Source organism: Lactuca virosa, chromosome 6 (genome assembly GCF_052849685.1).
Source record: "Lactuca virosa cultivar CGN04683 chromosome 6, Lactuca_virosa_CGN04683_v6, whole genome shotgun sequence".
Taxonomy (NCBI): domain Eukaryota; kingdom Viridiplantae; phylum Streptophyta; class Magnoliopsida; order Asterales; family Asteraceae; genus Lactuca; species Lactuca virosa.
In genome coordinates this window covers 259,105,779-259,130,851 of record NC_136431.1, presented here as the reverse complement: position 1 = coordinate 259,130,851, position 25,073 = coordinate 259,105,779, and the positions used below count along the sequence as shown (strand labels likewise).

At 40.1% G+C, this 25,073-nt stretch overlaps 1 long non-coding RNA gene across 2 annotated transcripts; it reads right to left on the bottom strand.

The window, feature by feature from the left end:
- Positions 1-244: 244 nt before the first annotated feature.
- LOC145121143 (uncharacterized) lies at positions 245-24,856 on the bottom strand. Of its 2 annotated transcripts, none has more exons than XR_013714516.1 (4): positions 24,479-24,856; positions 23,621-24,097; positions 22,844-22,896; positions 245-1,130 (listed from the first exon to the last, which is right to left on the bottom strand). It is a non-coding gene; the product is annotated as an uncharacterized LOC145121143 (long non-coding RNA). The 2 variants fall into 2 exon arrangements; XR_013714515.1 differs by lacking the exon at positions 245-1,130 and adding an exon at positions 22,339-22,479.
- Positions 24,857-25,073: the final 217 nt, after the last annotated feature.

The window sequence follows — 25,073 nt, the reverse complement described above, 5'->3', positions numbered from 1 at the left end:
AGAATCTTTCCAAAATAAGATCAAATCAGCTCCAGATCTGACAAAGATGAGTGATACAATCCAAGCTCTGATACCAATTGTAAGTCCCCAATCTGCTTGTGTATCAATCAGATCCGTTTGATGGTGCGGAATCCCAATCAAACGGATGATGTCAGATCAAAATAGAAGAGAAGGAGAAGAAGAAGATGATGAATCTTGTATGTATTGATATGAATGAAGATCCGGATACAAGATTCATACACACTAACACACACACTCTTTTCTCTCTCTCTAGAACACCTTCAAATACACACACTTAAGCTCCTCTATGTGTTCATCAATCTACTCCTCACACCCCTCACCCCTATATATACTCGACTGGGCCGGCCTTGGGTTTACGGCCGTAAACGGAGTTTACGGTCGTAAACACCCATTGGGCCGTAAACAGAGTTTACGGTCGTAAACCTGTTTACGGCCGTAAACACTATCTGGCCGTAAACCTGACCGTAAACACATATAATATTACAGAAAATTACAATCAACTAGAAAAGCAAAGTATAAACCATATTTTTGACCCAACAATCTCCCCCTTGGTTTATAGATTTCTTTTCTTTTCTTAATTGACCCAACAAGCTCCCCCTAAAAATTAGCTGGCTTTTCTTCATAATCTTCATTGGGAGCTTGGCTTCAGCTTTAATCTTCAAATTCTTCACGACTTCAAGATGAACTTGATGAATCTTCAATGAATGACTTCATCTTGAGCAGTTGGGCTTTTCTTCAGAATTTGGCATTGAACGCACGTTGGGTGAGGAGGCTTTACGTACTGATTCTTGAAAAATAGCGCTTTCAGCTTGAGAATCTTCAGAGAGAACATCAGAGAGAACAAATCTTTTGGATCACTTCAGCAGGTTCAAGATAGCAGCGGACTGATTGAGGAGGCTTCAATGCAATCTGTCACATAATCTTCAATTGCAGCTTCACCTTGCTTCTGGGGTTGAAGGATTGAATGTCGAAAGAATAATCTTCATTTCTTGCTCCTTCGAATGAGAATTCTTCGATGCTCACGGATGAAACTTTGATTCAGAAATCTTCAACACAAACTTCCATGAGTTTCATCTTCACCTGAATTCACTATTCAAGACAAAACAAAACTAAAAGAAAAATTTAGCACACAATATTTTTGGATTTTTCATATTTTCTGAAAAAGAAATAAAACAGAAATAACACTATTTTTGGCTTTTTAATTTTTGATTTTTGTTTGGTTTTCAAAAATTTTTAATTCTCCCCTAATATTTAAATTAGAAGAAAACTATGAACAAATTTAACAAAAATAAAATGATATATAACTTTAAGAGTGATTTGGGATCAAAGTTTTTAGACAGGCTTAATCCACTTGTCGGTACCTTCTATCTTCAAGTCTTTGTCTGGTCGATCGCCGGTATTGTGGTCCACTTAAACACGAAAAATTATGACAGATTTAGGACATACTATTAGTTACAAGACAAGGTGATCCTAAGTTCCTAGATACTATATCTTAAGGACCATTCAGCTGACGACGACCAGGGATATTGTTGTCCACCTAAATTGAGCAGCGAGATCTATAGACAATCTTTGAGTGTTCAATTTTAATTGTACTGGAACATGTTTCCCGCTTCCTGATATGCCCCAGTAATCAAGAACTTCCAGAGTACTCCTTACATCGGGTGAGCAGACAATCATTAAGAGAGAGAATGGATTCAGAGTATTATTAATTATAGTTCTTAGAGGGATTGAGATGTAGAAGGGTGCATATACTGTGTACCAGGTCGGATTATGAGTCACGCAAAGGAGACAGTATATGGCTAACAGATAGGAAGAATTTCATAGATATAAGATGCAGAGAAATAGAATTGCATATGTTGCTGTCCAGGTCGGATCTCTTCCAATCACGTAAAGGAGGCAACATATGACTGACAGATAAGAAGAGAAAGAAAACAATTTTCTACAGACCTAACTCATCGGAATTTACCAGTCGCCCCATCAATACCGGAATTAAGGACAAAATCCGCACATCGAGGAAAAGTTAATCCATGGTTCCAAGTACGGGTTCATTTAATGTGACGAGTAGATTCTCATATATATCTCCCTGCTCAACCTATCCGAGCGTCGTACTGTCAGGCTAAACGGATCTAACTAGGTCAAGATTTGTCAAGTCTAATAATTTCTTAAGTTCAACTATGCCTAGTCAAGTCCCCTTAGAATCTTTCGTGCCTACAAGCGCATCGAACACAGAGCCTAGACAATTCAGATTCAGTCCCTTACACAGATTCAGATTGCCTGTTATCACATGATTATATCACTTCCCAAAACATCTCACTCAAACTCATTTCATTAACCAACATATTTTTGGATTTTCTGATTTTCTAATGTTTTTGGATTTTTTTTTTTTTTAAAACTTTCTACATTTTTTGTTTTGTTTTTATTTCTCCCCCTAAATTTGTGCATAGGAGAGAAACGAAAGTAATGCGCAAATTTAAACTATCCTAAAACAAAAATTAGTCTTTGAAGCGAATCAGAGTAAGATAAACTCAGGAGTATAGAGAAGAAAACTCAAACCGTAAGTCACCGATTGAATTTGCATCCAGAAGATCTGAGAACAGCACGCATAATCTCAGAACAGATCCGAAAATTCTTCATGTCATTAAGCACTAACCCCATGTGTGATCCCTTCTTTTCTTCCTTTCCCACAAAGGACACATACTCCCAGACAATGTTCTGAGTGTTGTACAGTTAAGAGATGTCTCCTATCATGTGCCATGAACAGCCACTACCAACAAACCGAAGTCTGATGATATGCCTCCATAGCTGCTCCGACACAGAGCGGGATCAGTTGGTCTTTGGAACCCAATCCATTTTGAAACTGGGTCGACCTTTGTCATCCTTGCACGGTACTCTCTCCCATGACATATCCTGTTTATCACAAACAGAAGATGAAGAAATATTAGAGTCATTAGTTGATTTGGGAGAGTGAGCCTTTGGAACCCATTTGTAGTTGGGTTTAACCCATTTCTTTTTCGATCTGATGGGTGGCTCAGTACTTGATTTGGAACTTGAAGCCCATCTTCGAGATGACTTTGATTTTGGCTTCACGGGAGCATCTCTTGGATTTGGCTTCTTGGCCGGCATTCCCTTCTTGTCCTTGTGGGTTTGATTCTTGACCTTCTGCGCGTTCCAGTCATCATGGTCTGAACGTGACCTTGAGGGGTTTCTTTTGGAGTATCTCCCTCTTGGCGCGTTCTGCCAGCCTTGTGCGTAGTAAGGAACGTATGCGCGATTTGGACAGTTTCTGGCAATGTGTCCAGGTGTTCCATAGTGAAAACATGTCTTTTTCTTCACTGTGAAGTTGTTTCTTCCTGCCCCTGGTGGCATATCCTTGCCTTGTTTCTTGCTTTTCCCACACGCACAGTTACAACAGGCACTCTGTTTCACTGGAATTGGTGGCCTGTATTTCTGAACAGCAGGTTGATCAGAAGCAACTGAGTTCGAAGCAACCGATTCAGAGTTCAAGGAGATGTTGGTTTGTTCAATGGTGTTCTCCTTGTTCTCATCCTCTACTACTTTACCTGCACATGTAACAGAAACATCAGGAGCATCAGGATTATCAACATTAATAATGCCTCCTGATACAAAACCAGCTGGTTTGCCATATTGAAGATGTGCCTCCCTGTCAATTTCTTCCTGTGTCGAAGGGATGGATGTGTAGTTATGATTGAAAGGTGGAGGAACACTATCATACCCTAGACCCTTGTTTTGATTATCTTTGAATTTTAATTGGGTTTCAAATAAGGAGTCGATTGTCTTACTTAACGCAGTATAATTTTTGAAACTAACATCAGTTTTTCCACACTTAATTTTCAAGGCGTCAATTTCTTCGGTTACAGCATCAAGTTGTCTCTTAATATAGTCATAATTTTCACACTTGTTGCTGAATTCTTCCTGAAGCTTCCTAAAGTCCTTTATTTTTGTTTCTAACTGGGCCTTTAGGGGTTTCTGTCCTTTCCTGAGTTGATAACCTTCATATCTCAGGTCCTCAACTTCTCTTTTTAATAAATCATTATGTTCACGAAGAAGTTTAATCGTGGCTTCACATGATTGAGAACATGAAACTTCACATGATTGAGAACAAGAAACTTCATTGACCGGAAGGTTTGTGGAACTCATTGTTTTTCGACAATTCAAAGCGTCAAGTTCTTCAATTACAGCAGCAAGACTAAGACGATTGAGATCTTTTGTCTACTTGATGTCAGCCACGTTCATATCCCATGATTTCGGAAGTGCATTCAATAGCTTTTTGTTTATCTCAGATTTGGTCAAGAAGATCCCAACTATATTCATCTCAGTATTGAGTGTGGTAAAACGCTGCAACTGAGCTTCCAGGGTTTCTCCAGGGATATAATCGAACATGTTGAAATTTTGTCTTAACATGTCCTCAAAAACCATTAAAAGCACAACTAGAAGTCAAACTTAAATTTAAAAATGCCCTTTGACTAAAAAGACTTAAAAGTCAACCTCAAAAGTAAAATTTAAAAAGTCAAACTCAAAAGTCAAACTTAAAAGTCAAACCGAAAAGCTAAATTTGAAAATTTAAAAGTTAAACGAGAAAGTCAAAGTTTAAAGTCAAAGGTCAAACTTTAAAAGTCAAAGTCAAAATTTTAAGTAAAAAGTTAAAAAGTAAAAGCCAAAAATTAAAATCTAAAACTTTTGGTTGAAATTGGAATTTAAAATGAAAAGAAATTGAATTTTGGGCTGAAATTGACAAAAATCCGAAAATTGGTGCGAATGGCAATGTATTTGAATTAAAATCGAAAGTGATGAACCAAGGAGTTCGCTAGCTGAGTTGGTAAAGCGCTGAGTGTATGAACCAGAGGTCCAGGGTTCGATCCCCGGCACCCCCAAATCCGCCTACCCTTTTTAATGTGCGAAGACGAAGGCTGCTGCTTAGCCGGCTTCCCTAGCCGTTCACCAAGCCGCGAATCCACCAAGACATCTGCCGAGCCGAGGCCGCACACCGCTGCCGTAAACCGCCGAGCCGTATACTCCGAGCCGCAAGCCGGCGACCGTAAACACGTTTACGGCCGTAAACTCCGGACCGTAAACACGTTTACGGCCGTAAACTCCGGGAAACCCTAGCTGCCGCCGCCGCCGCCGCCGACCGTAAACCCTTCAAAGACCGTAAACTCTTCGCAAATTACGTGAAAAACAGCGTTTTTCACCTCTTTTTGCTCCAAACTCGATCAAAAACTCGTTTTTATCAAAAACGCGAAGAACAAACCCCCCCTAATTTTCAGAGATCTATCCAAAAAGGCAAGAATCTTTCCAAAATAAGATCAAATCAGCTCCAGATCTGACAAAGATGAGTGATACAATCCAAGCTCTGATACCAATTGTAAGTCCCCAATCTGCTTGTGTATCAATCAGATCCGTTTGATGGTGCGGAATCCCAATCAAACGGATGATGTCAGATCAAAATAGAAGAGAAGGAGAAGAAGAAGATGATGAATCTTGTATGTATTGATATGAATGAAGATCCGGATACAAGATTCATACACACTAACACACACTCTCTTTTCTCTCTCTCTAGAACACCTTCAAATACACACACTTAAGCTCCTCTATGTGTTCATCAATCTACTCCTCACACCCCTCACCCCTATATATACTCGACTGGGCCGGCCTTGGGTTTACGGCCGTAAACGGAGTTTACGGTCGTAAACACCCATTGGGCCGTAAACAGAGTTTACGGTTGTAAACCTGTTTACGGCCGTAAACACTATCTGGCCGTAAACCTGACCGTAAACACATATAATATTACAGAAAATTACAATCAACTAGAAAAGCAAAGTATAAACCATATTTTTGACCCAACAAAAAATGTAGAAAGTTTTAAAAAAAAAAATCCAAAAATATTAGAAAATCAGAAAATCCAAAAATATGTTGGTTAATGAAATGAGTTTGAGTGAGATGTTTTGGGAAGTGATATAATCATGTGATAACAGGCAATCTGAATCTGTGTAAGGGACTGAATCTGAATTGTCTAGGCTCTGTGTTCGATGCGCTGGTAGGCACGAAAGATTCTAAGGGGACTTGACTAGGCATAGTTGAACTTAAGAAATTATTAGACTTGACAAATCTTGACCTAGTTAGATCCGTTTAGCCTGACAGTACGACGCTCGGATAGGTTGAGCAGGGAGATATATATGGGAATCTACTCGTCACATTAAATGAACCCGTACTTGGAACCGTGGATTAACTTTTCCTCGATGTGCGGATTTTGTCCTTAATTCCGGTATTGATGGGGCGACTGGTAAATTCCGATGAGTTAGGTCTGTAGAAAATTGTTTTCTTTCTCTTCTTATCTGTCAATCATATGTTGCCTCCTTTACGTGATTGGAAGAGATCCGACCTGGACAGCAACATATGCAATTCTATTTCTCTGCATCTTATATCTATGAAATTCTTCCTATCTGTTAGCCATATACTGTCTCCTTTGCGTGACTCATAATCCGACCTGGTACACAGTATATGCACCCTTCTACATCTCAATCCCTCTAAGAACTATAATTAATAATACTCTGAATCCATTCTCTCTCTTAATGATTGTCTGCTCACCCGATGTAAGGAGTACTCTGGAAGTTCTTGATTACTGGGGCATATCAGGAAGCGGGAAACATGTTCCAGTACAATTAAAATTGAACACTCAAAGATTGTCTATAGATCTCGCTGCTCAATTTAGGTGGACAACAATATCCCTGGTCGTCGTCAGCTGAATGGTCCTTAAGATATAGTATCTAGGAACTTAGGATCACCTTGTCTTGTAACTAATAGTATGTCCTAAATCTGTCATAATTTTTCGTGTTTAAGTGGACCACAATACCGGCGATCGACCAGACAAAGACTTGAAGATAGAAGGTACCGACAAGTGGATTAAGCCTGTCTAAAAACTTTGATCCCAAATCACTCTTAAAGTTATATATCATTTTATTTTTGTTAAATTTGTTCATAGTTTTCTTCTAATTTAAATATTAGGGGAGAATTAAAAATTTTTGAAAACCAAACAAAAATCAAAAATTAAAAAGCCAAAAATAGTGTTATTTCTGTTTTATTTCTTTTTCAGAAAATATGAAAAATCCAAAAATATTGTGTGCTAAATTTTTCTTTTAGTTTTGTTTTGTCTTGAATAGTGAATTCAGGTGAAGATGAAACTCATGGAAGTTTGTGTTGAAGATTTCTGAATCAAAGTTTCATCCGTGAGCATCGAAGAATTCTCATTCGAAGGAGCAAGAAATGAAGATTATTCTTTCGACATTCAATCCTTCAACCCCAGAAGCAAGGTGAAGCTGCAATTGAAGATTATGTGACAGATTGCATTGAAGCCTCCTCAATCAGTCCGCTGCTATCTTGAACCTGCTGAAGTGATCCAAAAGATTTGTTCTCTCTGATGTTCTCTCTGAAGATTCTCAAGCTGAAAGCGCTATTTTTCAAGAATCAGTACGTAAAGCCTCCTCACCCAACGTGCGTTCAATGCCAAATTCTGAAGAAAAGCCCAACTGCTCAAGATGAAGTCATTCATTGAAGATTCATCAAGTTCATTTTGAAGTCGTGAAGAATTTGAAGATTAAAGCTGAGGCCAAGCTCCCAATGAAGATTATGAAGAAAAGCCAGCTAATTTTTAGGGGGAGCTTGTTGGGTCAATTAAGAAAAAGAAAAGAAAGCTATAAACCAAGGGGGAGATTGTTGGGTCAAAAATATGGTTTATACTTTGCTTTTCTAGTTGATTGTAATTTTCTGTAATATTATATGTGTTTACGGTCAGGTTTACGGCCAGATAGTGTTTACGGCCGTAAACAGGTTTACGACCGTAAACTCTGTTTACGGCCCAATGGGTGTTTACGGCCGTAAACCCAAGGCCGGCCCAGTCGAGTATATATAGGGGTGAGGGGTGTGAGGAGTAGATTGATGAACACATAGAGGAGCTTAAGTGTGTGTATTTGAAGGTGTTCTAGAGAGAGAGAAAAGAGAGTGTGTGTTAGTGTGTATGAATCTTGTATCCGGATCTTCATTCATATCAATACATGCAAGATTCATCATCTTCTTCTTCTCCTTCTCTTCTATTTTGATCTGACATCATCCGTTTGATTGGGATTCCGCACCATCAAACGGATCTGATTGATACACAAGCAGATTGGGGACTTACACACTCTCACCCACCGCTTCCTTGATCGGTGGAGGGTCGTTAGCCGAACGGGTAGGATACGACTTTAAATACTTGTTAAAAGTATAATGAATTATAAAGTAACTATACATTATAAATTCCCAATCTTAGTTACTTTAGGAAAATGTGAAATTTGTGCTAGCCCATAAAATTACACTTTGTACCTTACCAAGTCGTTAGTGGAGCGTGTGTGGTTAACCGGCACACTAACATGGACTAGTAAGAGTGGCAAAGGGTAACTTGACTTTATTATAGATCGGTGGAGCGTGTGTGGTTAACCGGCACATCGATTAGGTAATATTGTTAAGGGTACCAAGTCAATTTGTATGGTTATTCACACCTTGTTTGTGATCCTCGGCATCCCAGTGACAAACTTGAGAGGGCACAATCGAGATTCAAACATGCCATTGAAAAGTTCAATGTATCTCAAAAGATCTAGGAGTTTCAAAACCAATAAAACTTAATAATAAAATATTTCGTTCTTATGGTGGAAATTGGTAAATCGTCATTTACCTACCTTCAAATATTTTATAGTATGGATTACGGCATCCCTCTTCCAACTATAAATAGTTTGTTGGATCCTAGCCTTAATATTTCATTTGGGTGAATTATTAAGGATTCCTAATCTAATGAAACTTGTCTTTCTTTCCTTTCAGATGTCTTCCAACAATGCTTCTGGCTCAAACCCAACAGGCTCCTTTTCCCTTATGAACTTGTGTGGTAAGGTCATCTTTGATGGATCCAATTTCAATGAGTGGATCAGAAACATCAGAATGATTACCCGCTATGAGGACAAAGAATATGTCCTCGATAGGGAGCTTAAGGTTGTGATTGAAGCCACTGCTACTCCTGAAGAGTTTGCGGAGTTTGTTGCACATGAAAAGGATGCTACTAAAGTAGCATGCATCATGATGGCCACCATGACTCCTGAACTTCAAAAATCCTATGAAGATTTCTACCCCTATGAGATGCACCTGGATCTGATGGAAAGGTACCATCAGAGCGCGCGTCAAGAGAGGTATGAAATCATCTCCTCCATGATAACCGCAAGGATGAAGGATGGTGAACCCATCACCGGTCACTTGCATAAGATGCAAAGGTTCGTTGACCGGTTGCTGAAGCTAAATGTTGACTTTCCTGAGGAAATGGCGATTGACATCATTCTCCATTCCTTACCTCCAAGTTATGATCAGTTTCATATGACTTGTCATATGAACAAGGAGGAAGTCACACTTAGCAAACTTCAAGGACTCTTAAGGACAGCTGAAAATGGCCTTAAGGGTAAAGCGGTTGCTACTTCTACTCCTTCAACAGCCCCTGTTCTGGCTATTGGGCAGGGAAATGGTGAGAAGAGGAAAAGCCCTTCGAAGGGTACCAAGGGTAAGACTCTTGATGGTTCCTCTTCAAGTGGGACAAAGAAAGGTCCCATTACTCCTTCTTCAAACCCAAAGGAAGCACAGTGCTTTTATTGCCAGGATAAGGGACACTTCAAGCGAAGCTGCCCCAAATATCTGCAAGATCTAAAGGATGGGAATGTTAAACCCACCCATGCAGGTATTTACACAATATTGTCTAACAACTCATCTAATGCTAATTCTTGGGTGCTTGATACAGGGTGTGGTATTCACATTTGTACTGATTTGCAGGCACTAAGAAGAAGTGAGCAAGTGGAGCACGGGAAGATAAACTTAGTCATGGGCAACAGGAAAGCATCACCTGTTACCAAGATAGGAGTTTATTCTTTATTGCTTAATAATGGGTTAATGTTAGATTTGAATAAGTGTTGTTACTCGCCCGAAATGGCGAGAAATATTATTTCCTTTCATGGCTTGTACAAACAAGGTTTTACATTTTCATTTGATAATAAAAATGGTGCTATTAATGTTTATTACAATGATGTATTTCACTTTAAAGCATTACCTTGTGATGGTGTATATGAAGCCGTGAATGTTGTAGACAATCTAGGAAATAATGTGTTGTATATTGATTCTTCAGATAGCTTGGATAAAGCATCCTTGTGGCATTGTCGTCTTGGACATGTTAACAAGAAGCGCATAGGCCAACTCCAAAAGGCTGGAGTCTTGGAATCATTTGACCTCAAATCAGATGATAGTTGCGAGTCTTGTTTACTTGGAAAAATGACAAACTCACCCTTCACAGGTACTTGTGATAGGGGTGAAGGTTTGTTGGACCTTGTACACACGGATGTGTGTGGGCCCTTCAGAGTTGCTACAAGGGATGCTAATCGCTATTATGTGACTTTTACTGATGATTACAGTAGATATGGATATATTTACTTAATCAAGCATAAGTCAGAAACCTTTGAAAAGTTCAAAGAGTTTAAGCAGGAAGTTGAGAATCAATTGGGCAGGAACATCAAGATGCTCCGATCCGATCGAGGAGGAGAGTATCTTAGCATTGAGTTCCTTGACTATCTTAAGGAATGTGGGATTGTCTCACAATTGACACCTCCCAGGACACCACAGTTGAATGGTGTAGCTGAGAGGCGCAATCGAACCTTGTTGGATATGGTTCGTTCCATGATGAGTCGAGCTTCGTTACCAATCTCTTTCTGGGGGTATGCCTTAGAGACTGCCGCCCATATCCTTAATCTAGTCCCTACTAAAAAGGTTGCCAAAACACCTCACGAGACGTGGACTGGGAAAGTTCCCAATTTGGACCACATCAAGATTTGGGGTTGTGAAGCTTTCGTGAGGCGTGAGACTCATGATAAGCTTGAACCTCAAAGTGAGAGGTGTATTTTCATTGGCTACCCATAGAGATCCTTTGGTTACCTCTTCTACAGACCCAGTGATAATGTGGTTTTTGTAGCAAGAAGAGGAGTCTTTCGTGAGAGAGAATTCATAAGCCAAGGGGACAGTGGGAGGCAAATTGACCTTGAAGAGCTTCAAGAGTCAAGCGGTGAAGGAACCTCAAATGCTATCGACCAACCTGAGGAGGAAACTCCTGTTGATCCGATAGATGAGTCTGTACCTCCAAGACGTTCCACTAGGGTGAGGAAGACACCTGATTTTTATTATGGTTATCACATCACCACTGAAGGTGATACATTTATTAGTGATAGTACACTAATAGATTTGGATGAACCTAATAATTACAGGGAAGCCATGGCAGGCCCTGAGTCCGCTAAATGGAAGGAGGCTATGGACAGCGAGATTCAGTCCATGTATGACAATCAAGTTTGGAACTTGGTTGACAATGTACCAGGTCGTAAGACAGTTGGGTGCAAATGGATCTTCAAGAAGAAGACCGACATGGATGGGAAGGTACACACTTATAAAGCGCGACTGGTTGCGAAGGGCTTTACTCAAACTCCGGGAGTTGACTATGATGAGACCTTCTCACCAGTAGCTAAGATTAAGTCTATTAGAGTATTGTTAGCCATAGCTGCATTTCATGATTATGAAATATGGCAAATGGATGTCAAAACCGCTTTCCTTAATGGAAAGTTGGCTGAGGATGTTTACATGGCTCAACCAGAGGGTTTTGTCGATACAAGATACCCTAATAGAGTGTGTAAGCTTGATAAATCCATTTATGGATTGAAACAAGCATCTCGCAGATGGAATCTTTGCTTTGATAAGAAAGTCAAAGAGTTTGGCTTTTCTAGGAGTGAGGATGAGTCTTGTGTGTATGTCAGGGCTAGTGAGAGCATAGTTAGCTTCTTGGTGTTGTATGTGGATGACATACTTCTCATAGGAAACGACGTCCCAACCTTGCAGGAGGTTAAGTCCTGGCTTGGGAAGTGTTTCGCTATGAAGGACCTTGGGGAAGCTGCCTATATCCTAAGGATAAGGATATTGAGAGATAGGAGTAAGAGACTAATTGGACTTAGTCAAAGTACTTATGTGGATAAGGTACTGAAGAGGTTCAGTATGCAAGATTCCAAGAAAGGAGAATTACCAATCCAGAGTAATGCCAAGCTAAGTAAGACTCAGAGTCCGAGTACAGAGGCTGAGATAGCTGAGATGAGTCATATACCATATGCTTCCGTTGTGGGCTCGATCATGTATGCTATGACTTGTACTCGCCCTGATGTGGCCTTTGCTTTGAGCATGGTCAGTAGATATCAAGGGAACCCTGGCAAGGCACACTGGACAGCGGTAAAGAGCATTCTCAAGTATCTGCGGAGGACTAAGGACTGGGTTCTTACCCTTGGAGGCAGTGATGACTTGAGAGTGGAAGGGTATAGCGATGCTAGCTTCCAGACTGATAGGGATAATTTCCGCTCTCAGTCGGGCTGGGTCTTTATCCTAAATGGAGGGGCAATTACTTGGAAAAGTTCCAAGCAGGAGACAGTAGCTGATTCTACTTGTGAATTAGAGTACATAGCAGCAAGTGAAGCAGCTAAGGAGGCGATATGGCTAAAGAACTTCATCGGAGACCTTGGAGTTGTACCAGCTATAAAAGAGCCAATGGAAATTTTCTGTGACAGCGAAAGTGCGGTTGCTTTGGCTAAGGAACCAAGAGATCATGGGAGATCTAGGCACATTGACAGAAAATACCATTTCATCAGACATCGAATAGAAGAAGGACTCCTCGTTGCTAAGAGGGTATCATCAGATGAGAACCCGGCAGATCCCCTCACGAAGGGACTGAGCAGGGTTAAGCATTTACAGCATGCAAGGCGCATTGGGCTGAAGGATGATATTAGTTTCAATAATTAGATTCCTGAAACTTGTAAAATGTAATTGACATTTGATGATAAATAAAAGTTGTTATTTATTTATGAGTAAGGTGTTACTATCTTGTGTTGATTGTTTACTATGTTTCAATTTTGCATGTTTTTACTTCCAGAATAATTATGTTATTATTCAAACCATCCACAGTCAGTCAAACTTTGGAAGTAAGTATTGATTTAAGACTGTCATGAATTTGGCTTGTATGATTTGTCTAAAAGTGTTTTGGACAATGCAATGGTTGCTACAACATTCATGAGTACTCATAAGGGCTGAGTATTGGATCCAACCCACGCTCACTTGCATCACTTCATGGAATTTATCTCGAGTGATCGTGAGACGGTAATATCATATAAATCTTTAAACCTAGAGATATGAGTTGTTGACTATGAGTTGGTTATTCATTGATTGTACGAAAACGCATTGGTAACTCGATGTTATAAAACGTGCCTTTGTGAATAATTCAACAAGTAGTTAGTACAAGCATATCAGTCGAAGTTTATCTGTTCCTTCTAGAAATAGAAGCGATATCTGGGCCCCTCGATGATTTGGTTTTGACCTATGTACCGGGCCCGGTCAGAACCTAATTGATGTGTTCAATTTAGTTCTATGTCGAGACAAATCAGAGATCGAGAAACAAATGTTGGACAATAAGTAAGACCATGTTCCATGTGTTTGTCCGGCTGATATCATGAGAACAGAGGATTATATGATCACTTATCTGAAATGGCGTATCATCATCATCTCAGTTCCGAGAGACTTTGAAAGAGCTACGATTGCTAGTCGGATTATGAAGTCATATTTGCAAATATAGTTATTAGACTTATCCAAGTGAGAGACTGTTGGATATAGTGTCTAAGTCCATAACTTTATTTGGTATGTACTTGACCCGACCCGGCATGGTCCATTTGGGTTGCATGGCATTGCAATACTTGGATAGACTAAATGAGAGAATAAGGCACTTATGATTATTAATATATTATAAGTTCTAATATATTAATAATAGTATTATTTAATTAGTATTGATCAAGTATTAATCTAGGATTAATTTGGTGATCAAAGTGAGACTAATTAAATATATAGGGTTGATTATGACAATCATCAATTCTTTTATGGTGGATTAATGATCCATGGTTTATGGGTTATGGATGTAACCATATGGAGCTCCATGGATAGTCCATGGGAGTTACAAATCCATGGGTCATGGGAAATCAAGAGTCATGACAATTAAGGGCATTCATGTGTAAACCCTAATTGTGACAACACTATAAAAGGAACCCTATGGCTAGCAAAAAGTGGACCTAGATGACCTAGTGTTACTAGAGAGGGCATAACCACTTTTGAGGCTAAGTGACATTCTCTCAAAGTTATTCCAAGTCTTGTGGTGTTGTGTGAAGCATTTGAGGCACAACATTTGGGGTGCTAGGCTCACAAAGTCTTGAAGGAATCCAAGCAACAACAAGGTATGTATTTCTACTAGTTTTTATGTTTTATGTAATCCCCATGCCATTCTAGTTAGGAAATAACCTTGAAAAAGAAATTTGCATGTATATAGAGAAAACATAGATTCAAGGTTATTAGGGTTGCATGTACACTTAGGAAGTGTTAGAATGCTCAAAACCCATCAGTAACTTGAGTGACATGTCTTAAAGAAGGTTTAAAAACACTTGTCAAATGTAAGAGTAAAAGGTTTCTACTCTTGTACATTTGAAATTGGTAAGTTGTGATGTTTTGGATAAAACAAAGACCAACTAAGGCCAATTGTGTGAAGTGTTTGTCTTGATTAGAATCCACACTATCTCTTGAATATTTGACAAGAGAGTCTTATATGTCAAGAGGACAGTGGGAGTCTTAAAAGGTCTTGAAAGTATCAAGAACTAATCAAGAGTAAAACCTAAAGTTCTTCACTAGCACACGACTTGAGGTTATTAAACTATCGTGTTGACTATTTCTGTGTCCATTCCAATTAAAGTTGGCTTTGCATATGAGTTCTTAGAGTTCTCAATTGGTTGCACAACAACTTGGAAGCAATGACAGACCCTTGAGCTGCCAGATGGCAAGAAATTAAGATTAAGTTCAGTCCATATGAGTTTGAATTTGTCATTATCCTTGTCTTGTGACTATGGTTTTGACAATTCACGTGGATAAGAACACATACACCATTAAATCTAAGTGTAATAAGGTTTCTCTCCGATTCATGAAAATGATGGTGAGGAAACACTTTCACTAAGTAGATTTTAGCTAGATAGCAATTGTGATATTTGCATTCTCAAAGTCGTTAGTGGAGCATGTGTGGTTAACCGGCACACTAACATGGACTTGTGAGAAGTGGCAAAGGTCTAAACAATTGAGACTATGATTACGGCATCCCTTTTCATAGTTCTTAAAATTGTTTAAACACACAAGTGTGCTATCTAAGGCAATGTGTATGATTTTGATAAAGTTTTATCAAAGCAATCTAGTATCAGAAATCTGAACTTTGGTAAGAAAGTCAATAAAGTATTGTTTTTCTAGAAGTTCAGCTGATTTCTGAGTACATGTCAAAGCTAGTGGGAACATAAGTGTTATGCTAATAATCATCGTGTTAGTGGGAGCATGATAATTATGATAAAGGTTGCAAGTTAGCAATGTTAATTATAGAAAACAAAAGGTTTCAATTGGTAAAAAGTTGTTTTGCTATAATTAAGGGAGAGGAAATTATACTTCATCTCAAATCTAAAAGTTTAGATTGAGGTTTTAAATCGTATTTAGTCAACGATATATATATGAATTTCATGTTGGAATGGCTCAACATAACGAAATTCTATATATGGGTCCATTATTTGCGTTCTAAAATTTGATTATGATTACGGCATCCCTTTTCATAATCTGAATTATGAGAACTTGGCAAATTGAAATGGAAATATTATAGCAAAAGATTGGTTTAGTCTTTATGTGAGACATCATGAATCGTGTCCCATATGCGTCGGATATAGGATCGATTACATGTGCTATATTCATCCTTTCTAAAATTTTCCAAATGTCTGGGGCATTAAGAAGGGAAAAGGTCTAGAACTGGATATGACTAAAAGGATTAAGCAATTGTCGAGGACAATCTAAGGTTTACCAAAGATTGGTTGCTCAAGGACAGTTGGAAGTATAGTGTTAATTCTGGAAGGACCATATTGACATAATCTGTAAGGAGGCAACTCTTGTTCGGAAGTGATAGTCAAAATGGAATATGGAAATGTTTCAAAGTTAGAAATTATTCAATCTGTGTAAGATTAGGAAACTTAATGCAAAAATGATGTTTCCAAGGAGTTGATCTCCTTGGAATGCTCTGTAATGTTTGTTGTCAAGTCCTTGTGACTTTGTGCATAATCATTACAAGAGGATCAATGCATATAAGTTTAGAATCTAACAGATTTCAGTAAATGGCATGAATTTGGAATTCTTGCATTTGCAGTAAGGATTTGGGACTGTGAAAAGAGAATCATTGAAGTTATGTTCAATTGATCTATTTCACAAAGTAAAGATCATAGACAAACATAGTATGCATACTTGGTGTATGGCAGGACTAGTGTTTAGAAAACATAGTGTACATGCTTGGAGCATGGGACAACTATTGTTTTAATTCAAGTATAAAGTTGATAGTTTGAAACAGTATACAATGAATAATGTGTAATCATATGGTGATAAATAAAAGGTTTTTTATTTTTTTTCATAAGTTTTGAGACCATATTGGATTCGATTATTATTGTGTTTCACTTTGCATGTTTTGACTTCCAGAATAACTAGGTCATTCTTCCTGAATGATTAAGTTATTCAAACCATCCATAGTCGGTCATATGTTGGAAGTAGATATGAATCAAGACTGTCATGGGTTGGGCTTGTAGAGGTCTAATATGTGGGACAAGGTGGTGCTACAACACTCATGAGTGCTCATAAGTTCTGAGTATTGGATTCAACCCGCGCTCATTGGAATCACTTCATGGATTTTATCACGAGTGATCATGAGACGATAATATCTTATATTCTTCAAACCTAGAGATATGAGTTGTTACTATGAGTTGGTTATACATTGATTGCACAAAAACGCATTGGTAACTCGATGTTATAAAACGTGCCTTTGTGTATGATTCAACAAGTAGTAGAACAAGCCATATGAGTCGAAGTTTATCCATTCCTTTTACCTTCAGGATAAAAGCGATATCTGTGGGCCCCTCGATGATTTGGTGATGACAAATGTAAGTGCTCGGCCGGGCCTGGACTGATTTGATTTGTTCAATTAGTCAGTCGTCATAAATCGGAAATCGGGAAACAACAAATGGACAGAGAGAATGATTATAATCCATGTCTCAGTCCATATGATATCTAGAATGGAGGAATATATGATCCCTTATCTAATGGACAAGTCATTGACAAAGGTCAGAGATCATCGGCAAGGTCAGAATTCGACAGAAGCTTTTGAGAGCTACGATTGCCAGTCGGTTCTTGAAGTCGTACGCTATAATAGTTTTAGACTTATCCAAGTGGGAGACTGTTGGATTAATGTCTAAGTCCATAACTATAATTGGTAAGACTTGACCCGACCCGACATGGTCCATTTGGGTTGCATGGCATCATGCATTTAGATAGACTAAAATGAGAGAAATAACACTTAAGGTTTATTAATATATTATAAGTTCTAATATATTAATAAGGTTATTTAATTAGTATTGATCAAGAATTAATTTGGAATTAATTAAGTGATCAAAAGGAGACTAATTAAATATATGGGTTGATTGTGTAGATCATTCATTCTTTTATATGTGGACTTGTGATCCAAGATTCCTTATGTTGGACTAAGTCCATGGGGTGACCCATGGATACTCCATGGAGGTTAAAATTCATGGAGCATAAGGAATGGGTAAAGTTATGAGTTACATGGTGTAACCCTAATAGCCACCATATAAACGAATTCCATGGCTCAAGAAATCGGGGACTATGTGTGAGGAAAAAAGGGCTAGCCGATTTTATGAAGTGTTCCAATTTCTCTCAAGTCATTCCATGTGCATTTGATGTTGTGTGAACCATTTGAGGTGTCACACTTGGGGCACTAGGCACTCAAGCTTCATGAAGACATTCTACATCAAAGAGGTATGTAATTCTAACTTGAGATATTCATTTGAATCAGTGTTATTATGCTAGTTAGGATGAATACCGTGGAAAGTTCATATTTGCATGTATAATAGAGAAAACATAGATCCAAGGTATTTAGGGTTGCATGTACACCTAGGAGTGTTAAAATGCTCAAAACCCAACAGGATCATACACTAAACTGCTATCAGAACCCATCCGAACAAAGAATCCTCAACACTCTGCCCTTCAGACACAAGAGAATAACCAGGCTCTCTCAGAAGTGTCCTCAGACATCACAATCACAAGTCCCAGCTTCGTTCCTCATACCCCTTTTTAATACTGAGCACTAGGTCAAATTCTGACTTCACAGTTGAACCTCCAAAGGTCACCCATAACATATCCCGAAATGTCTTACTGACTTCCTTCTCATAACAACTATCTCGGCCCAGTGACACCCAAGTCACGAAGTTCTCTTTACCCCACGGATTCCACAATCCTACAAAATTGTTTCACCCTCGACCCCCGCCGAACACTACTCCCTAGATACGAGCGCCTCGCGGTACCTCCCGCACCAACGAACTGACCCACTCCGGTCCAAAACATCTGATGACAAACAATATTCCTCAAAATGGAACCCATCTCAGAATCCGGAGTCTCATTTCGCCTACTCAATGCACCACTAGAGTCAAACTCAATATCGAGAGTCTGGTCCGATCCAGAATTGGAACCACTCGTCCCAATGAACCACTCAACTCATGACTCATGACCCGCAACCCATGCGTACCTCACTGATTCACTTCCCTTGGCCACGAAAACCACTACTCCATTCGGAATACAACGACTTCCGACAAACATGGAGACCCCAGTCTCGCCCCTGGTTTTACTCCAGGCTTCCACAAGTCAAATATTAGAGCTACCCAAGCCTAAAACTCTCTTACGTCAAGCTCTGATCAGAGAGCACTTCATCACAACATTCTCTCGCTGACTAGTGGGTACTACAGCTCCACGTAGTATCACAATGACCTCTCACTGAATAGTGAGTACTACGGCTCCTCGTAGCATCACCACACCCCTCACTGAATAGTGAGTACTACGGCTCCCCATAGCATCACCACAACCTCTCGCTGAATAGTGAGTACTACGGCTCCTAGTAGCATCACCATAACCTCTCACTGAATAGTGAGTACTACGGCTCCCCGTAGCATCACCACAACCTCTCACTGAATAGTGAGTACTACGGCTCCCTGTAGCATCACCACACCTCTCTGCACTGACTCATTGAAACTGCAGCTCCCCGCAGTCTTACCGCACTTACTCTTACCACTTCACAATCTCATCCTCAAGTTGACACCATACTGCGATCATTAAATCATGCTCTGCGGCCCAGCATAGATAGGTACACACACACACCCATCCGGGCTAAGCATCACTACTTCGGACGACCACCATCGCGACAAAACCTCTTTTTCTCGCTGCAATTCACATTCTCAAATAAATCCATTTGATGTCAATTAGCTGAAGGTCCCCCACCGGAACCATAGACACTTGATACACCACTCGACATCTCGAACTCAAACTCAAAACAATCCAAGATTTTAGGACATTAAACTCGGATACTCCGGAATACCATCACAACGCCTCGCAGTGTCTCGACTCTACCATTGATCTCATACTCATGGCATTATACTCAGATACCGCATTGCTTCCTCAGAACCTCACAACCGGTCTTTCTCTCGTGCCACTTGTAACCCCGGAATACTCCATTCCCCAATTTAAAACACGGAGAAATTGCCAAAGACTCAGAACACGAAGTTGACAATCGGAAACTTCCTTCTCTATTGCTCAAAACTCATGCAAGAATACTCATAACGACCCTGAAGTTGGTTGCCCAATCGACTTCTTCCCTTCCCATACCGCGTATAATAGCCCATACTCTGAACTAGAAATTCTCAACCGTCGAACTAACCTCACAAGCTAACCACCTCGAATTCACCATTTTAACCTTGAAGGATTCCTAACCCCATAAGGTCTCCGACCAACGGCCACTTGTCGTGGAGACACTCATCCTTTCTTAAGCACGTACCATATGCACTATCTCACTCTGCACCTCTCATTGACCACCAATAACCCTGGTCTCAGGAATCCATACCGCAAGCCTCTTTATCCATTTCTCTAACCGTTCTTGAACCAATCTCTTATCTCCTCAAAAGTACCCGGTTCTCCCCCACTCAGGGTTCGACCCATCACCAATTGGTTCGCCAACAATCTAACCCACAGACTGATTTTACCAATCCCATCGCACCTACTCTTGGAAGGTGATATGCAATGCTTGATGATCCCCCCGATGGAGGTCAAGCAATTCCAGATACCCCGAATCTCCGATGAAATCCTCAGAAACTTCTCATCATGACTACCTCTAGTCCTTCAGAATCCCGTACCATCCCACTACCGGACATCTCAACTGTCCAGTCGTAGCCCTGACTCTCAGTCTGAAAATAACGAACTATCATATTCCTCATCCTCGACTCTTCAACCAACTTTCCATCACGTGGGTTGTAATAAGAGTGGAGTCCTCATTGCCACACTCGATACTCGTCATAAACAATAAGAGCCACCGCCTCAATATCTTCTTCTTGATCGTCTGCCGCTGCCGCTAATACATGCCCTACTATGCTCAAATAGGGTGTATCCTTGTCCTTAATCATCTCAGTCCCCGCTGACAACCTGCTCATGCTCTAACATTACCTCTCGGCAGACATACTGCCCAAATACTCTGATGAAAGATCGTAACCAAAGCTACCCCACAGGGCTCACCCCCAACCTTGGAAACCGAAAATCTCAATACCTCTCCTGTTTCCCACAAGAACAAAAATAACACCGCTCGGGTCACAGAAAATAACATCTCCACCATCGGCTGATTGCTCAACTCATGTTGTAATCCTCCATAACCGCCATCTCTACTCATTCTTGAGTCTTGCGACTCCGATTGGTATCTCACCAACAATCCCTCGGAGCTAACTCGATTTCCCTTTTAAGGGATGCTTCACTAGAACTCGTTCATCATGGCCCCCTAGCCCCATACTCTTTCACCTCTGATCTCGGTCTAACCAATCACCACGGAATAACTGGTAGAACCAATAACACTAACAGCCACGGGTCATGGTACTCGAACCATGTGGCCACCTCTCGATCTGCTATAAATCATGGTACCCGAACCATGTTATCTCTTCTCAATCCGCTACGAATCATGGTACTCGAACCATGACATCGCCTCTCGAGCTGCTGCAAATCATGGTACACGAACCATGAAATCACCTCTCGATCTGCTACTTAAAACCTCCGAAATGTTCCCTGTATCGATTATGGGTCCTCTACTTTCAGTAGTACGGGCCCATACTACCTGCCACATCTACCCATACTTTCCACATGGACCATCCCCGAGTTCCTAAGTAGCTGCTCGACCTTTTCAATCACCAACCCCGTCATGCGTGTTCGCTCCTCTGTGGATTATCTAAGTCTGTCAGTGTACTCATCTGACTAGGGTCACCCTTTCCTAGGCTCTTCCTAGGTTCTCACACCTCTCCGCCATCAGCTGCTGAAGAACTCCTAATGATGCCAGCCATCTACCTCCTGAATATCGTCATATTCACTTGGTAGCTAACTCCCATCATCGAGAGTTCCACAAAGCACGAAGCAAGCAGCATTCGGGCATCGAATAACCTTATAAAACCTCTCTAGGCTATTATCCTACTTGCCCTCCTCATACTCGTAGGATATCACCGAACTCAAGCAACTTCACCCTACGCGGGCCTATGACTACCCTCTCAGAGGATTCCACAAATGCTCATCCAGGTATCTCTCCTAGATTACTCTTCTACTCAATCCCTCTCTCAAAAGGATTCCCTCTGGATACTCTTACTCAGCACATACTCGAAAGCATATCACAGATAACCGCAACTCCTAGGCTAAGGCGTCACAAATCAGACCACTCTAGTCCTAAAATATGACATACCTAGCCTATCTCTAGCATGCATAATATCTCATAGAATATCTCATAACACAAAATAAGGGTATTTTGGGAAATCACCGTTCGGGCTCTGGCTGATTGTACACACTGCTCCTTCTCGTTTTCTCTTAGAAACTCTTGTTTGCTTTAGAAAAGTCATTTCTTTGAAATTTTTTCTCAAATCCTCAGTTTGAGTCCAGATTTACCCGAAGGAGCATCCGAATCCCTCAAACCAAGGCTCTGATACCAAATTGTAACACCGTAATTTTTCAAACAGATTTTTCATTTTAAAATCGCATACTTTTCATAACAAATTGTATTGAAATCTCGTTTATTCAAATTACAAAACACAACTCCATTAAAAATCCAGGATCCTCAAAACATAACTCTTTCTCTGGTGTGTACAATCAAGCCGGTGCCTTCCCGCGATTCCTGAGAACAACCTGAAACACATAACACATAACATGGTAAGCACGAAGCTTAGTGAGTTCCCCAAAATACCACATACAACACATACGCCACTCGAGGCTACAGTACGACCCTCCGGTCGATGTGCCTCAGCAGGACCCTCCAGTCCCGTAGCTCATTGGACCCTCTGGTCCGGTCATAGCTCGTCGGACCCTTTGGTCCAGTCTGTGTCGTTGGACCCTTCGGTCCGGTCTATATCGTTGGGCCCTCCGGCCCGGTCTGTTCAACACATAGCATACATATAACACAATGCACATAATCTCATATATACATAGCATACAAGACCCTCTGGTCTACACATAAATACCACTCTAGGTAATGTATAGTGAGAAGACTCACCTGACAAGCAGCAAGTAAATACCCTTGCACCCGAAACTCAAACTTGCCTCCGCCTAGCACAAAAGATGAAAATCTCTAATCAATACTCTTCACACGACCCCAATAAATGAGGGCTATTCTTCTTTCGCTAATTCTTGAATTGGGCAAAAGACCATTTTACCCCTCCATGGTCTCCATTACTCATGTTGACCAAACCCCAGAGTCAACAAAAGTCAAACTCGATTCAACAGTCCATGTCTGACCCGACTCGCCGAGTGCACCCTTGCGACTCGTTGAGTCCACTTACTTTCCTCAGAAATCTCGTGACAGTCCAGCTCAGCTCGTCGAGTTGACCCCCAACTCGTCGAGCTATCGCATGCTCAAGCTCATCGGGACAAACCCTCACTGACTCGTCGAGTCAACTCATGGACTCGACGAGTCCCCTCGGTCTGATTCCTCATTCAGACGTCCAAAGTCAAGATCTCTCATTCCAAACCCTAGATCAAGCCCTTTAAGACACCAGAGACACATAAAGTCTCGACCTTTACGTTCATGCATGGCATAAATGCCTCAAAATGCCAAAACAAGCCCTTCTTAAGGTGTTAAGCACAACAACCCTCATTTGGACGAATAAAGTTGGGACCTTTGGACTCTAGGGACCTCACAAGGTCCGAATCTGAGGACTAGGCTTCTAGCTAATCCATTTTACTCAAAGTCCCAAACCAAAGGTGGTAAAAGCCCTAGAACTCCAAACACATGAGATCTAACCAAAATAATGAGAAAGGTGCAGACTTTTACCTTCCTCAGAAGCTCTGGACGATCTCTCACTGGATCCAACTTTCCTCCTCTTGATCCTTGCTTGATCTCCTTCTCTTCTTCTCAAATGATGCACTAAAAATCCCAAGATAGCTTCTCTCTCACTTTCTAGCTCAAATGACCTTTAGGGTTTGCTTCTAGTGAAAGGGTGGCCGCAAATGAGGCTATAAGTGCCTTTAAATAGGTCCCAAACCCCGGAAAGTAGGGTTTCTCTAATCAGCGCCTACTCAGCGAGTCCCTCTCCTCGGACTCGTCGAGTCCACTCATTAAATCCACGGGAGAAACCCGACTCGACTCGGCGAGTTGGACCCTCAACTCGTCGAGTCCCTCCTTTAATCACAAGATTAACCTACACCATAATACCTCTGAAAATCCGGATGTTACACACCATTAGTATGAATCATAGCCGGTGATAAAGTTGTCTCCCTTTCTTGTTCTATCGAAAAAGTTTCTCAACATCTGTAGTTAATATAAAAAAAATCAACAAAAATAAAAGTAAAACTTAGCATTGTCGTGGAAGTAATGAAAAATAATTATGAATATATCAAGTTTAGAGACAGAACAAAGATGATCCAAATCTATTCCTTATTTTGTGTATGAATGTATAGAAACAGTGAGATAACAAAAAAGAAATAACTCAAAAACTTTACGTTGGTACCGTCTAAATGTGGTGTAAAGCCATTTTTTCTTTATTTACAATTGGCCCCTAGACTATAGTAATGTTGGCCAATTTAACTAGACTTTTAATTTTACTATCACATGTATCAACACTTTGAAAATTAATATACAAGATTTTTATCAATACTTTGAAAACCAATATAGAAAATTAGTTTTCAATACCTGGGTGTTATCTCTGTGTGATTTTTAATGCCATTGACTTCAACTTCTAAGTATAGATCAATATTACTTAGTTCTTGATGGAGACTAAATGCATCAAACATGATCTCAACGTCATTGTCATCCGTAATTGAGAGAGGAATATATTTCATTACTTTTCCAACAACCGATGGATATCTGCAAATTACTTTAATGAGCTTTTTTTGCTTATCAATCGACTTAGCAATATGGATTTGATCGATGAGTTCATTGAATTGTATTCCGCATTGAACCTTGATAGCTTTATTCGGAGACTTGTTGTAAGTTATACCTTCTTCTCCGTCACAAATTTTTCCATCCCAATAACATAATAATGTAATAAATTTTGATGTCATGGCAATAAAAATCTATAAAAACAAAAGTATTTATTTCAAAGGATTTAACATCATATTAATATATAAAACACATGCATCGAATACAAAACCTACTACCCTAAAAAAGAACAGGTATTATAAGAATCGCATAAGTTACTTTTGCAAGATCTTAAAGATATTATATAGTAAAAAAAACTAAATACAAAAGAAATGAAACTCACGCACAGTAGCAACATGTTTGAAGT